At 37.3% G+C, this 15075-nt stretch overlaps 1 long non-coding RNA gene and 1 pseudogene across 1 annotated transcript in view; one reads left to right on the top strand and one right to left on the bottom strand.

Annotated features, from left to right (window-relative positions):
- The window catches only part of LOC139975693 (uncharacterized), a 153413-nt gene that overhangs the window by 85378 nt on the left and 52960 nt on the right, over positions 1 to 15075 (top strand). The gene's annotated exons all lie outside the window — the stretch shown is intronic.
- Positions 2032 to 2130, bottom strand: LOC139976588 (U2 spliceosomal RNA; annotated as a pseudogene).

Here is a 15075-nt window from a genome sequence, read left to right as displayed (position 1 = left end):
AGGAATGCGTGTCACTTATCGCTCACAAATATTAGGTACTTGTTTTGGGTACGTGAAAACTATCTTTGATTAACTTTGTAAGAATAGCCCAAAGGACGTTTTGTTAATGACAGAATACAAGTAGCATTTTACACGTAGGAACTTAAAGACCACAACTTGTCATTCAGAAACAAGAGATAACTTTCTCTTGAATGTGAGGGCGACATTTCAGTTTCATAGACCTTATTTTAAAAAGTTTGCAATGTAAAAATCGAGGGCATTTGAAATGCTTTTCATCTATAAGAATCTATAAGAATAAAATATAAAGATCTTTGACAATGATTCCATTCTCTGGTATCATCTTGGTGCTGGGATAATCTCTCGAAAACGTAAGACAAGTATGGAATGTGTTTTTCGCGTCTCAGACATACCGTCTGGGGCGGTGGCTGAATACACTAGTCCCTCAACCGCCAAGGTTCTTAGTTGCGTAAAATGAATAGAAAAGTAAAGGTGGTAAAAAGAATAAACGAAATTGGACGGCGAATATTCGCCCCTAACAATGAACCGCAATGACTGTCATCTCTTATACTCCTATATCTCATCAAAATGGCAGCCCCCTGACACTGAATTCAACCCACATGTCTCCTAAATAGAGCAATTATTTCCTTAAACCTTTTGATGCTGGGGGTTGTTTACTAAAGTAATCCATGTTTGCTGAAAATCATTTCCATACACACAGTATGGAAATACCATTACGGCATTAGAGCATTGGATATGCAGCGTTAACCTTCCCCTCGCCACCGTCGGAACTGAGTAGAAAGGGGGTGGAAGAGACGAATTGACGGTAACTTGAAATAACAACCTGATTAATTCAGATAACCAACCCGGTATCACTTAGTTACACAAACAAAAGATAGTCGCTAGTTTTGGTCAATTTGTACTGCGGTATTGACCGTTAAAACTCAGTACAATTCAAGTTTTTAATCTAATTTTATTTTATTTCAATCACTTAATCAATAAAAACGAAGACATAAACTTACTCAAGAGAGATTACATGAATATAGATAAAAATAAATGAATAAAATTATGCAGGGTACATCAAATAATATGCTAATTGATTGAGGTGACTAGGGCTGCTGAGAAAAGTTTAAAGGAAACATGTAGAGGAGAATTAAAAAAATGAAGAAGAAATAAATATTCTTTGAATGCAAAAATTACCTCGCCCCGCCCACCCTACCTATATCACCTACGGCAGTGCAAACCACGCTACAGCGAGCAAGAAAAAAATAACTACTATAGTATACTATCTTATGTACATAATAAGGGGACCAAACTAATAGCTTTCATATATTAAAAACATCGTAAGATGTCCAAAATGTAAACCTCATGAACGACTTTGGTCAGAATTATTACAACTCATACGAGGCCAAGCTTCCCGGCCCATATACTGATATTCTCACTTATGGGGTAATTACGTTATGTGGTACTCCCAGTGGTTCGGAACCGATCGTTATTGGTTGTAACTTTACTCTGCAGTTTACGTGATCCGCCCAGAGGAATTCAAAACGTCACGGCTTAAATGCTTTCAATACCAAACCCTACCCGTACTTTAACTAAACTATCAGCAACAAACAATTACCACACACATCCAACTGAACCCCCCCCCCCCCCTTTGCAGACACTCACCGAACTGAACACGAATCAAGTACAAAAGTAAAAACGGTCGGACCGTCCGTAGGCCTCTAAAACCCCAAAACAGAATAACAACGGCCCTAGGAAACAGGTCTCGACAATCCGACAAACTGATTATAACTGGTTGTTATTTTACTGCAGGCTACGCCATCTCATTCACCACCAAGCAATCTTGCAATTAGTTGTTAAATTGAACAATCATCGATACCATATTCTTCTCGATACAGGCGAATTGTATGTTACAAGCTATTACATGCATACTTTTAAGAACATTCACCCAGGAAAGAACCTGGGCACGAAAACCAAACTACCAAACTACTGAACAACTGATCCGCTCTCAACCTCAGTCCCCTTGCATCGATATTGTGACTGTGTGATCATCGTCGGGTGTGTATCACCATTCCCCTAGAAAGGGAAAAGATACTACACATGATCTTAGCCAACAGGCCGAGAAGCGATTATATGCATTGGCATTTTGACGAAGAATCCCAACGTAATCAGTTGTTGAGCTGCACGTGGCTGGACAACACGCCAAATATTGTATTTTTCGCTAGTGCTTTTTACGTGACCCGCCAAGCGGGATACAAAACGTCACGGCCAACGGCACTACCGAACCATCCCATTCTGACAAACGAAACTCAGGTCAAGCGAGCCCAAAAAAAACATACGCCCACCAACCTGCAGAGACAAAACGCCCAACCCCCCCCCCACTCAAACATTCAAAAAACCACAAAAGGACGACCAGCACGAAGCGAAACGAAAAACACCTCCCCAGCACACCACCGTCCAAAAAAGGCAGCCCCAGATAAACGGCGAAAATCGCCTTCAATTTGAAGGCGATTTTCGCCGCCTCCAGGACTGCCTGCCAACTGGCAAATTTCCCCCTAAAAACCACATCACATCTAGTCCGCCAAACATGTTTTTTCACAATAGAACAAACAAAAATAATGCGGTGCAACACAGCAACCGAACAAACTGTATTTTTCGCTAGTTGTCGGGTTATACTAACGCAGTTAGTCTGCAACTCGTCTGTTCCATCAGGACCACCGTAACTATATTATTGGTTTTCATTATTGTTTGATTTGCAATTACTGGATATTGCGACAGATAACTGTCAATGAAAGGTGGTCAGGTGTTCAAGGTCATTCCAATACCAATTGCTGGATGATAAAAGAGACAGATAAAGACATTCCAACCGAGATATTGTCCTCTGTAATATATGCTCATAACAATCGATCTCCTACTTGAAAGGAACAAGAACATTTAATAACACATACTCTATCTACTCTTATCACCTAAAGAAATATGCAGTTAGAATTCTATAACTTCCTCTTGTTATATAGTGGTACAGCGCCATCTGAAACTAAATGCTTATGAGCATGGTTACTAGACTAGTTTAATTGTTAATTAATTGTATTTTATTGATAACAATAAATGACAGCTATTGCAACTACGTTGTGCACTTTGACGTTCTCTTAATGCTTTGTGGCAGTCATCACATGGTGTTCTGTCACCACATTGTATAAAATTGCGTCACACATTCATTACTGATTCGTAATGAATTATTTTTCAATTAGGAAACCTCGACTTCAGGCCATTTAAAATATACACAGAATGTTATCGGATCCCATTGCCATAGCAGGCGTTTAAAGAAGCAAAAATGTTTCGGGGTGTGGGTGGGAGGGGGGTGGGTGCATGGGAGGAACAGATATATTCCCCTCTATAAATTGTGAAGGGGCAAGAGTTTGCTTCTCGCCCCCATTCTTTAGCACGGCAGGTACTCCACGGAGTTGCTGGATCATCCCACTTTGTTATTGAATTATTAGAAAATAACACTAGGAAATCAACATGGTCGGATTTTTGTTTCATATACCTCGATCATAACGATTGAATAAACTTGGACAACCTGCAGAACGTATTGAATAATACACATAAATATCATCACTAAACTATTTGAAGATGATTTTTTATTCAAAAAGGGAAAAAAATCAGGATGTAATAAATGTTATCTTTGACTAATCAAAGAGTTTTTTGCTTTCACATTATAAGTTAACTAACTCTATACGAATGACTGGTCAAGATCATTCCATGGTGAATAGCTATATATGCTGTATGATGGAATTTCATTCGGGAAATTTCCCCTTGAATGATTTAAGAAAAACTAATGCAGGAAAATATAATTTAATTTTAAATGTTTAACTTTGTTGGATAGAGCTTGAATCAATAGCCAATTATGAATAATTACAACACAAACAGTTACACTCACACATACTCTGAATATAGCAGACGATCTATTACGAACACACTTTAGCATTTGTATTAAACTGAATTAAATAGTATAAGGTTAGCTTTCACACAAAGAAATAATGTTTTCTTTGAAATGGCGGTGCAATGCTATCTTAAATTGAATGTTAATGTGCATGATTAGTCTCAGTTTTTAATTAAAAATGGCTTAAATTAACACAAATAATCCTTTGTGTTGATCTGATGTCTAATACCTCACAACCAATTGGTAGTCTTTTTCAAATAAGATGTCAAAAAGACATTTTAGATTTCGCCTGCAACTGAACCAACTATCTCATGGTGTAACGTCTTGGTTTGGATAATGTTCATATTTCCGCAAACACCTACTGAGATAAAGTTGATCAATGCATTAACGATGACATTGCGCATTAAAGAGTCAACTAGGCTCACTTGATTTCACCAGTTGTTGATCACCCTATACAGCAACATATTTTCCATATTAACTCACACACACACTACACCACCAAAATAATGTTACAGTAGTCTCTATGCCCTTGTAGAATTTTTCATTGGGTAAAAGTTGTCCTTCACTTGAGAACCGAAGCATTAGCTATTCGTGGTAACTTCCGTAATGTTCCGTACCTTGAAGGCATTAAGTCCAGAAAGTCGCAACTTTTCGTCACTTGTAAACAAGCCTCTTTAATCGCAGGTTAACCAATGTTCTATGTTGCTCTTTGAAAGCCTTAATTGGAATTTTTTACCTTAAAGGTCAGAATTGATTACGTAAAGTTAATCATACTATCTGCTAAACAATTATTGTTGTAGTTGAAGTTTATAGCACATTCTTTGTATAAAGAACAAGCCCCCAATACGACAGTAACAACAGTAATCCTCTGGTCACAGGTAATTTAATTTCGCACCCATATACAGATTGTAACAGTTGCTCTCGGAGCGTAAAGACGGGCCAAATACGGGTTCTTTTGGGGAAAATCCACGATCGGTTTGTTCTGTGAATAAGAGAACAAGCGGTAACCAGTATAAAATGAAGTATGTTATAACACCTTTACACATGTTAGATTGCACATTTTACGCGTTCTGCAGTAAAGTGTCATCCACTATCTGTTAAAATGTGGACGAATTTATTGGCGAAAACGTTTAGAATAGACTGGTAAGTCTGTTTGTAAGTCCTCAGTAGCAACTGGTCATAAATGTAAAATATGTTCAGAAATTATAACACCCTCATCAGTTTAGAGTGATAAACGTGTGCTCACCTTTAACAGTTTTACCTAAAAAAGCCAAGAGTATCGGCTTGGAAATCGTATAGGATGAGCCATGCATTAAACTCTGTTGATTTTAACCAAAACCTTAAGTCCCATGTTACACCCATGAGTAAAGAAAAGTAATTAAGCAAGGCAAAAGACACAACCCAGTGATCCAATCAGGATCTGAACATATAATTCTTATAGTATATTAACCAATTTATCACAAACGCTCTCTGTTAATCATTTTATATGATTGCCAAATCTACCAATCAAAATGGAACGTAATTAACACAAATGTGGTAAAATATATTAAAGAAGCTTTGCTGTTTCAAATTGTATCATCTGAATTGACGTAGCAGAGTGATGATTTACTAGAAATCTCCATTTCTAGCCACGTCATATTTACCGGGTTGTTTCGGCTATTACTAAATAGCCATCAAACTCGTTGAAATGTGTTTAGTGGGTGGGGCGGGAAGCTGTGGTGAAGTGAGACAAATTTCCCCTTTTATAGGAGGGAGCAGGCGTAATTTCACGTCCTTCACTTCTCTAGCACAGGATGCACTCCATATCGTTGTTGGATTATTTGACCAAATTGTTGAAAAAAAGCTAGGCAATCAATGGACGGTTTTAGTCTCACATACAAGATAATAATATTTTAATTATCTTGTAAAATTTGAAAATAATGAAAATTCACATAAAATATTCTCACTAAACTAGTACAATAGATGGCTACAACTACCTGCGTTGCCTACTAATTGCCTACTATGTAAGATTGTAATAAAAAATACATTGTTTTCAAAAACCTATGAGGGTGTCTCAGTTTGACTGCTAACAATTATCTTATTTTGAGTAATTATCGGTACGGGTTTAAAGTTGTTGAAATATAAAATACTTACTTCGATGGATTCTTCACTTTAGCTTCAAAGACATGTTTCTGTCTTACATAAATAGGTATAACAACTCATTCAGTGGCGAATCTGGTTGAGTTAGATGTACCTATGTAAAATTTAAGAGACTTGTAAATCAATTGCATACTCTAAACGCTTAACGCATTATAATTTCTTACAGAAAATGCAGACACAGGGAATTTAAAACCTGTTTGACTTGCATGTATAAAATAAAATCATCCGAGCGATTTTAACTGCTTTGCATCCAGTAAGAGTACAAGTTAAATGGTTATAAAACACTACAGACATCAGGAGACTTTCTTCTCTCGAAACTACAATTTAAATAAATTTTTATTGTCACGTTGCCATGAAAAAATTTAAATCATTGTCAGACTAGTCATTTTCATTTTGAATTAGCACATATAGTATTCAAATTAAAACACACACATGTGCGCATGCACGGGTTTTACTTAGTAACAACTCCTTGGTTTGATTCATAAACAGCGCTCCTCGCTTTGCAGACAGATATGCGAAGTGTTGCGATAAATGCATCATATTTACTGTGAATAATTGTCACAATACCGCGATCTATCGATATGGGATTTGTACCGGTTTTACATTGTTTTCTCATTTTCCTGATCACTTTTTCATTTTCCGGAGATATTGATCGTAACTATCACTGTCAAGATGGACCTACAGTAAATTCAACAAACTGTTATGTGGTAGTAGGCTGTGACTTATCGTTTCCAAATATTTCATTTTCATATCAAAATACATATATATTTAGATTAGATTTGAACTTCACCGAGCTGGCTACCGATGACGATGTTCCTCGAGCTCCCATTCTTTACTCTGGTACGTTCCGGTGGAATGAGGATCATACCTATGATCGTTATCTATTCCAAGTTGAATACCTTTATTATGACCATGGGAATCGCTTTCTTACTTTTAATTTCTCAATCCTAAATATCCAACTAGACGATGCTGGAACTTACCAAGTTGACATAAAGGCTACAAACAGGGACTGGACTGTCGGCCCGACTGTATTGCAACACACATACCGTCTATTTGGTAAGCTCTACCTAACATGAATCTACTCATACTCAGTTATATATGACTAAAAGCCGACGAGTGCAAAGCGTGACTGTAAATTTTAAAATTCCTTACATGCATTGATGTAAGAAGTTACTTTGATTGAAGAAAAAAAACTGACAGAAATATCCAAATGATTAGATGTTTGCGAAAAATACAAACAGTTTCATTAGAAACCACTTTAACTATTCCTTAACAAGGATGACATGTGTCTTTTCGTTTTCTGAAGTGAATTTGAATATATTTCCACATTATAGAACTACAATTATATACGGATCATTATTAGGTAAGGTGGGTAAGAGGACATTCAAAATGGAGACTGATGTTCAGTTTTCTGAAAAAGTTTTGCCATATTCTTTGGAAACGAATTGAGTTCTAAGTCGGCTTGGACCTTCGTTATCGAGGTGTGCATAGTTAATATATATATTCCATAAATTATTCAATAAGTAAAGGTGAAGGATTCTACCAAAAAAGCAATGGAAGGGTAATAAAGGTTTCACCATTTGTAAATGCGTTTCACTAATCTTCCTACCAAATGAGTGCATGAGCCTGTTGTATTTAAACTGTGATAAAGAAACACTAAAAATAATTTAATGCGGATGATCGAGAACTATGAATATAATCATTCACCTGGATTTGAAATATAAAGCACCCCACAAAAAACAGAATAGTAACTCCGGATTATTTGTTTATACCTCATTTGGAAGATAATACTTTAGCCTTCAATTGCTGATAAGTTCTTATCTACACTGTAGCATCGCATTTTGAATTCACATGTCAGGTCACAAGAGCAGATTAAAATAGAATGCTCACGAATTCAGTTTTGTACAATGTTTTACGTGAGAGCGTCATCACTTTCATCTACAGTCAATCCGTTTTTGATGAACGTATCACTTTAACATGATAAAGATCATGGCTATATGCTTATGCTCTGTCAATGCTTCATTTGAAGCTCCATGTTGCATTTTAATTCTCTGTTTTTCTCGGTCTAACTCAGTACGAAACTATATTAATGACATTCGTTACATACTAAAACTTGATTTGATGTTACTGGAGGGTACTGTTTCAAAAGCCACGTAAAAGCATTAAATTAATAGCGAGAGCACAAAAGGACAACAAACTATTCATACACATATACTCACCCTTATAAAAAAATGTTTTTCATTAAATAAGAATGTTATATTAAAATCATTAGCCTAATCTCAGCTTATATAACTGCTCAAATTAAATATAAAAACAAAGCGATGTTTAAATTGGAAACACACTCGCACATGCATGTTGTCATGTTGGAAATATATTTTCCAGTCATGCACAGTTGGAAGCAAATTAACGCATGCGCATTGTAACAAAGATCACTTTCTATCTCTCATAAGAATTTTCAAAATAAATGTTGACACAAACGCACGTCTGCGACGTTGGAAAACTTAAAAAGTCGTTAATTATTTAAACATGGATGGTTTCATTGTTTCAAAGTTCTTTCATCTTGCCATCTTCCTTGTATTATATACTTGTAATGTTATCGGTTGTAACTATCACTGCAGAGAAGGACAAACAGTAAATTCAAAGGACTGCTACGCTATGCTAGGCTGTGACTTCTCGTTCCCGGATATTGCTGTTTACAAATATCATATTGAATTACTTATATATAACACACATATATATATATATGGTTTACGAGTAGCGATGAAGTTTACCGGACGTACTAATGGAGACGTTCCCTCTAAACCAATTTACTCCTACAACGGTATACAATTCAGACAGAATCAGACAGTCAATCGATATTTATTTCAAGTAAAAGTAGAATATATCGAGGAAGATCTATCCCACTACTGGCCTGAAGTTACTAAGGTTGATTTCTCTTTCTCTATCTTAAACCTTCAACGAGAGGATGCTGGTACTTATCATCTGTCATTGGCTGATGCTGACTTCCCGTATACTCTTTACTCTCATCACACCTATCATCTCTTTACAGTCTACCAGCCTCTTACACCTCTTGTTTGTCAAGGCCCCTCCTCATCCCCATCTGGCTCCTACCACGTAGCTATATCCTGTTCAATAACAAACGGGTTTCCACCGATAAATCTGGAAATGATCGAGCCCGAGGGCTGTGATTTTCAGAAACATTACACAGATGATAACGGTATCCAAGAGCTTTCTGTTGACATTACGTCTTGTAATGAAAACTCAACTGTTGGATGCATCGCTACCCAGGAATCGCTGGCGTTCCTTTCCACGCCGCAGTATTCGGACAGATGTGTATTTAACATCTCTAAAAGTAGTCCAGGTGAGTTTATCATTTATTTAATTAACCGTGTACGCAAAACATTGAAAGTCATCGCCTAACATATAAAAATACCCACTCCCTAAGAAAATGTTACAGACTGAGAGCAATTTCCGAATACGAAATCGCACCTAAACAAGCAATTCACTTTTGTAACTGTTAGTTTCCTGTTATCGTTAGTACACAATTTACTGTAATACAATATGAGTTTTTGCTCTTTCAAAGTGTTTCCTTGCACGCGTTGCTCCGAAGTCCGCGGGCTGGTGGGTATGGTCGAGGGACCCTTTATTTCTGATCCTAACTGAGCTCCATTATGTAGGCGCCTCCTGATGTACCTGTCTTTGCCTGGTTCATATTTGTGAACTTTAAACGCTATCGTACAAACACACAGGTACTTTAGTACAGTAATACAGCGAAGCCTTACTGTGTTGATAAATAGTCTTCATAATAATATTTTAAGAAACGTTGCACTGCATGCAGTGGCGAATATTACTACATAAGAACAATTGCTAGTTATATAACAAGACGGCACCATTGCATGATTCACATAGGCTTTAAACATAAGAGCCAATGAATAGTTAGCAAGTATTGATATAACGAGGGCACTACCTAAAGTCTTTAAAGAATGGTGTAGTGACTTAGTTTAAGGAAATTGGACTGTTGTTATTTCAGTGGGTTTTGGTGTGTATCGAATCTGTGAAGATATAGGGTGAGTTCATGGCATATTTAAATAATGGAACGAGCGACATTCTTTTTCCTACGTTTACTATCTTCAGTTTACATCCATGTTTTACGAGAACCTGCAATACATTGTCAGCTAGTAAGTTATCTAGTAATATTTACTTTAATCAGTATTATAATCTCCCAGCACTCACCATTTTAAATATAACCGTGTGAAAGTCAAATTGAAACCCACTATCCTTGTTCAGTAAGTGGGAAGTGTATTCTGGTTATACGACGTCACACTCCCCAGACAACCCCCCAGGACGAGTACCCACCCAGGTAATACCCACTCTGGACAGTTCCCACCAGAGAAAACTCCACCTGGACAATATCCCACATCGACTCCCCACCGGACAATTACCCCCGGACGATTACCCTCCCGGACAATTTCCCCCTGGAAATCCCTCGGACAATTTCCCGGACACTATTGGCCCACTGATGATTGCCAATCGGGAGCAACCAATTGTGACGATTTTATAACGCTAGTTAACAAAAAAAACTGCGCGTGCGTTCTATATTATTTTTTATTAGCATAATGAACGGGCCCAACTCACCTGAGAAAACAAAATCGCGAATTTAAAGATACGAACAACGAGTATCTTTGTGCGAGTTTCTCGTGCAATGGTGATATATTTATTTATTTCCGTTTTCTGTGTATAAACCATGTCTACTACCCTGAAGAGAGTGATTTTCGCTTAATTGTTTCCACATAAAGGGTGTGAGATATTGGTTTACTTTGCTCTACTTACATAGAGATCTGAATTACCACTTTCGTCCTGTCACGCTACCAATGTAATACTTTTACAATGTAGTAACACTAGATAACCTTAACATGTTCTGCGCAATTCGCGCGCACTATAGCTGCATTTGTTTCCTGGTAGACTTTTCTTTGACTCTTTTTTATTCCTTGCCAGTGGCAAAGGAATATATGCAGTCACGCTCCAGTGGGACACAACAACAATATGAACACATGAAATCTTCTGTTGCGGTTAGTTCTAGCCTCACCCTCATTTTTACTAATAGCCTAAACCCCGCCTACATCGGCTGTCAATCAATCGTCGAAATTTCTGAGGAGGGGGATTGTCCGGGGAGAAATCGTCCGGGAGGGGGACTTTTCCGGGTGGTAATCAATCTGTTTTCTGTAAAGCAAAATTCAATAGGCAAATTAAAACCCATTATTCTTGTTCAGTTAGTGGATAGTGTATTCTGGTAATATGACGGCACACTCTCAAATTTGTTGTTGTTGTCAGGATTCTTTGTAGAAAGTAGTCGTATATGAGTGTGAAATATACACAACATTGTAATTAATAACAGATATATTTTCATAAGTGTTTACGCCTATTACTTACGTTGAAGGTTCTTTCCACGTGTTCAGTTCATGACGATTGGGTACAAATATGTTCTCGTTTTTCTAGCATATCTCCGTGATGAGCGTCGACTCTTTGGGATTTATTTCAAGTTCTCTTTTTTTCTTTCTAGTTCAGCTTGTATTTACCTTCCCCCTTGCCGCTTTTGCCATATATAAAGGTACCAAAACAACCAATTTAATTCGTAAGGTAATGAATCACTATTATCCCATTGATGGTGGATAAACAGATTTTCGTTCTTTTGAACTGAAACTTTGCCCAACTTGTGCATAATTAAACAAGAGCAACTTGTCAAATACCGTCATCCTGGATAAAAGAGAACAAACAAGTGCTATGAGTCAACAATAAATTAACAAAATATATTACTCATAAATTTAATACGTTGAATACTACGAGTAATAACGGTATGCAATGATGACTTCTCGGAATGTATTTCCGGGGGTCCAACAACTCATTTCGCTAAGATATCGAATCGTCGTTTTCTTTTCCTGTCTAATATTTCTTGTTTTTATTTTCCAAGCTAATTTCGATTGCTTTTCATACTTTAATCAGAATCTATACCGTAGTGTCCTTTTTACGTGACCCGCCATGCGAGATCCAAAAACGCCACGGCCAAACGGCCATTCTGATAAACGAAACTCAGGTCAAGCGAGCAAAAAAATAAATAAACATGCCCACCGGCCTATAGAGACAAACCCCCAACCACCACTCAAACATTCAAAAACCACTAAAAGGACGACCAGCACGCAGCGAAACGAAACACCCCCAGCACACCACAGTCCAAAAAAGGCAGCCCCAGATAAACAGCGAAAATCGCCTTCAGCATGAAGCCGAATGTCACACTTCACCGCCTCCAGGACTACCTGCCAACTGCAACCTTCCCCCTAAAAACCACACACATCTATTCCTCCAAACAAGTTTTTTTTCACAATAGATCAAACAAAAATAATACGGTGCAACACAGCAACCGAACAAACTGGAGGGTCTACCCCATATAAAATAAAGCCCTGTCCTAACGACCAGGAACGGTCTCCCGTTACACGTAACGGCGGGCCAAATACGCGTTCCTTTGGGGGAAATCCATCGTATTTACATGACTTGATCGGTTTGAACTGTGCATACGAGACAAGCGGTAATCAGTATAAAATGAAGTATGTTAGGGGAGGGGTTTTTCGTTTCGCTGCGTGCGGGTCGTCCTTTTGTAGTTTTTTGAATGTTTGAGTGGGGGGTTGGGCGTTTTGTCTCTGCAGGTCGGCGGGCTTATGTTTTTTGGCTCGCTTGACCTGAGTTTCGTTTGTCAGAATGGGATGGTTCGGATGTGCCGTTTGGCCGTGACGTTTTGTATCCCGCATGGCGGATCACGTAAAAAGCACCAATGTTCTACGCTGCTCTTTGAAAGCCTTAAGTGGTGTCAAATAGCCCCAGTTGAGTCAACCGTCGCAGAAATCCTGCTCTTCAAGTTGCAAACTACACACAAGCAAGCACACAGAGGCAGACAAATCTACTTTGATTACATATATACTAGGATTTTTATTGCTTTTCCACTTGTCATTAGAGAGAATAATCGAGCAAATTGATAACGGCCCTTATTGGATTTTATTACCTTAAAGGTCACAAATGATTACGAAAAGTGAATCATACTATCTGCTAAACAATTATTGTTGTAGTTGAAGTTTATAGCACCTTTGTATAAAGAACAATCCCCTAATACGACAGTAACAACAGTAAACCTCTGGTCACAGGTAATTTAATTTCACATTCATATACAGAAACGTGTGCAATTGAAACAGTTGTTCTCGGAGCGTAAAGGCGGGCCAAATACGCGATCTTTTGGGGGAAATCCATCGTATGTACATGACTTGATCGGTTTGAACTGTGAATAAGAGACAAGCGGTAATCAGTATAAAATGAAGTATGTTATAACACCTTTACAAATGTTAGATTGCACATTTTACGCGTTCTGCAGTAAAGTGTCATCCACTATCTGTTAAAATGTGAACGAATTTATTGGCGAAAACGTTTAGAATAGACTGGTAAGTCTGTTTGTAAGTCCTTCTCAGCAACTGGTCATAAATGTAAAATATGGTAAGAAATTATAACACTCTCATCAAATTATAATGATAAACGGGTGCTCACCTTTACCAGTTTTACCTGAAAAAGCCATGATTATCGGCTTGGAAATCGTATAGGATGAGCCATGCATTAAACTATGTTGATAATAACCAAAACCTTAAGTCCCATGTTACACAAAGTAACAGAAAAGTTACAGAAAAGTAATTTAGTAAGCCAAAAGACACAACCCAGCGATCCAATCAGGATCTGAACATGTAATCCTTATAGTATATTAACCAATTTATCACAAACGCTCTGTTAATCATTTTATATGATTGCCAAATCTACCAATCAAAATGAAACGTAATTAACAAATGTAGAAAAAAATACTAAAGAAGCTTTACTGTTTCAAATTGTGTCATCTGAAATGATGTAACATAGTCATGATTTATTAGGAATGGATCATAGTCATGAACGAAATCTCCACTTCTAACAACGTCATGTTTACCGGGTTGTTTCGGCTATTATTATTAAATAGCCATCAAACTCGTTTTAATGTGCTTTGGTGGTTGGTGGGAGGCAGGGATGAGGAAAGACAAATTTACCCCTTTATAGGTGGGAGGGGGCAGGCGTAGCACATGATGTACTCAACATCGTTGTTGGATCATTCGACCGAAACATTGCATTGTTGAAAATAAGCTAGGCAACCAATGAGCGGTTTTTAGTCTCACTTATATGATCATATTATTTTCACTATCTTGTCAAACTTGAAAATATTGAAAGTGCACAAGAAATATTCCCTCTAAACTAATACAATAGATGGTTACAACTACATTCGTTGCCAATTAATTGCCTACTATGTACGGTTGTAATAAAAAAATACATTGATTGCGAAAGCTATGAGGGTGTCTCAGTTTGACTGCTTACAATTATCTTATTTTTAGTATTAATTGGTAGTAGTAACGTTGTTGAAATATAAAAAGCTTCCTTCAAAGGATTCTCCATTTTAGCCCCAAGACATGTTTTCTGTCTTTAATAGATAGGTGTAAGAACTCATTCAGTGGTGAATCTGGGCAACTTGCATGTATAGAATGCGAGCTATTTGAACGGCTTATATCCATTAAGATAACCAGGTAAAAAATTATGATATCACTACAGATATCAGCAAACTTATTTCTCTCCAAAGTATAAGTTCAATTGAATTCCATTGTGACTTAATTATTAAAAAAATAATTTGTCATCCTGATCACTTTCATTTTGAATCAGCACATATATTATTCCAATGAAAAAAACATATGTGCGCATGTACAGGTGGTTCTTAAGAACGAATCCTTGTTTTGATTAATAAACAGCGCTCCTCGCTTTACAGACAGAATGCCGTTAAGTGTTGCATTTACTGCTGTGACAACATTCAAAATAACTACTGTGAATAATTGTAACATTACTGAAATCTATCGATATGGGATTTTTACCTGATTTACCTTGTTTTCTCATTT

Source organism: Apostichopus japonicus, chromosome 11 (assembly GCF_037975245.1).
Source record: "Apostichopus japonicus isolate 1M-3 chromosome 11, ASM3797524v1, whole genome shotgun sequence".
Lineage (NCBI taxonomy): Eukaryota > Metazoa > Echinodermata > Holothuroidea > Aspidochirotida > Stichopodidae > Apostichopus > Apostichopus japonicus.
Note: the sequence above shows the minus strand (reverse complement) of the source record. Positions and strands in the feature narration are given on the sequence as shown.